This window comes from Gavialis gangeticus, unplaced genomic scaffold (assembly GCF_001723915.1).
Source record: "Gavialis gangeticus isolate Ggan-Ray unplaced genomic scaffold, GavGan_comp1, whole genome shotgun sequence".
Taxonomy (NCBI): Eukaryota; Metazoa; Chordata; order Crocodylia; family Gavialidae; genus Gavialis; species Gavialis gangeticus.
In genome coordinates, this window is record NW_017728992.1 from 168,399,045 (window position 1) to 168,401,683 (window position 2,639).

A 2,639-nucleotide genomic window follows, 5' to 3' on the forward strand; every position below is an offset into this window, starting at 1 on the left:
TTCTAATTAGAATGCGTTGGAGCAGGTGTCAGACACGTGTGTAGGTGCCTTTATTTTAATTACCAGTGTCCTGACTGTGGGAGGGATCTCCTAACTGGAGGGACCTTTGCTGGCACTCTTCTGCTGCCAGTGACTGACAGGCCTGACTCCACTGGATCCAGCTGCCAGGAAGCTGTACAGACTGGTGGTTCTTATTACTTGAAGACAAGAAATTTTTAGGTAAGTACAAATCAGTGCTCTTATTAGAAGCGTGTTGTAGCCGTGACAAGCAAGGGCAGCAGATTACCTATTGTTGTCCAGTCCTTTGGTAACAATAGTAGGTGGATGAGGTGGGAGTGAAGATGGAGCAAATTTCGGACACCTAGAGAGCGCATATGCGCACAGACACGCATATGCACACACTTAACCATGACCTTAGCAATGAAAAAAATAGTACAAACATCCCACAGTCTGAATAAAATCCTCATCTTGTAGCATTGTCCAAATTATGTAGAAAAACTGGAAAATCAGTCTGTGTCTAGTGGAACATAATCAGCTAGAAAGTACATTCTAGAGTACATCCTTTAGTGCGTGCCGGTTCTAGAGTACATCCTTTAGTATTATTCCAAAAGATCCTCTTGGGGCACGATAACAACCTGCAGATAGTTCACTATAATTCTGAACTTTCAGTGTGCATCCATTTCTTAGAGTCTTTAGTAAGTCAATGGAAAAACTTCACCTGCATATTTAAAATAGAATTCTGAATATTTACACACACACATTTGCTAAATATTTATGGATATCTTCTTATATGATATGATATATAGAGAGCTGTTATGATGTAGATCAGTGATTCCCAATTTTTCCTCAGTGTTACCCCCATTTATGACCCCATTTCCTCCTCATGGCTCCTCACTCCAAACCTTCAGCCTCCCACCGCCCCCTGGCCTTGCTGGGGCCCCTCACTCCTAACCCACAACCTGCTGGCCCTGCCAGTGCCTCATTCCCAGCCTGTAGCCCCCTGGCTGCAGCTAATGCCTCTTCCAACCTGCAGCCCCCCAGGGCCCGCAGCCCCCTTCCCCATCCCAGCAGCACCTAAGCCCCAGCTGCAGCTAGAGCACAGTGTGGAGTCCAGCTCCCACCCCCTCCCCCTGTCCCCTCCTCCGTGGCTGGCACAGCTGGAGGAGAGCCCATGGGAAGCGGGGGGAAGATGCAGGATGCCTGCTGTGGGCCTGGGGCTCCCTGCCCTGCTGCCTTCCCTTGAGGGCTACATGGCCCAGCAGGCAGGACCTGGCAATGGAGAGAGCACTGCGCAGCCAAAGTCGCCAAGTTGAGGTGCCCCCTGCCTGCCTGGCAGCAGTAGGGGCACAACTCTGCACTGTTGCTGCACCTCACCTTGGCAGCCATGACTGGGTGGCACTCCCTCCTGGACTGGGTCTCACCCACTGAGCAACGGAGGTGGCTCCTGCATGGAGCTGGTCCTGCCCCATTACAGCCCTGTGTCCTGCTCTGAGCATAGAAATCTCATGACCCCAACTGCTGATGCTGCAACCCCATTTAGCGTCATGACCCACAGTTTGGGAACCACTGATATAGATAGTACTGATGCTATCTAATGCACATGCATGAAATAATAGATACAACCTTCCTTCTAATGATAGACTCCTAACATATTTTAAATCATATATTGAGAGAACAATACAACTAAGTTGAAGTTAATCTGCCCTATTTGCCCTATGATGGAATTAGATATGTATAAGTGTGCATTCTGCTCCCGAACAACAAAATTAACATTATTTGCTTATCAGGACTTCTCTTCACTTGAGGCAAAATTGATCCCTGTGCAGATGACCAGCTTGAGGCTCAAGTGAAATCCATAAATCTTACTAGATATATGTAAGATATGCTTCAGGAGGTGGGGAGCTCTGAGACCCATGCTAATTAAAGTGCCTGAAGCATCATGTATATCAATCAGTGTCCCCACACTGAAAAAATGGCAACGGGCACAAACTAAAGCTTATCAAACAAGCTTTAGTTAAAAGTGCTCCTACCACCATTTTTCAGGATGGGGCCAGATCTAGATAGTGGGACTTCTTCCCAGGCTGGATCCAGCACAAGGCAGAGGCAGCAGGGGTGCCATGGCAATGGTAGGGGTGGGCCAAGAAGTTGCAGGGCATCACAGCCTGCCTTTGCCTTCCTGCCACTGATGCCACATCTACCCAAGGGCCTTGCATTCTGCAGCAGACAATGCCTCCTGCTAGCCTGCCCCCTGTTTGTGGTGACTTGCCAGTAGCCCAGCAGCAGGCTGGATAAAACAGGTCTGTGGGCCAGGTCCAGCCTGTGAGCTCTCTCTTTTAGACCCCTGCCATGTGGTATAAATAAACATGTTTCTCTTCCAAATAAGAGAAAAAACCTGAAACAAACACAACCTTTGGTACTCAAGTTAAGTACTTTATTTATGATTCTAGTGCTTTACACTAGAACAATGAGCAAAATATATAATTCAATAGGTATAACAGCATTTCATGCAGAGAAGCCAGATAATTCAATCAACTATTCTTGCAAATATATATATCTAATATGAAAGATCATATTTTAGAGCCCAGTCCAACACTTTTTTTTTTTTTTTTTACAAGTAGTCCCAGGGGACTCAATGGGCT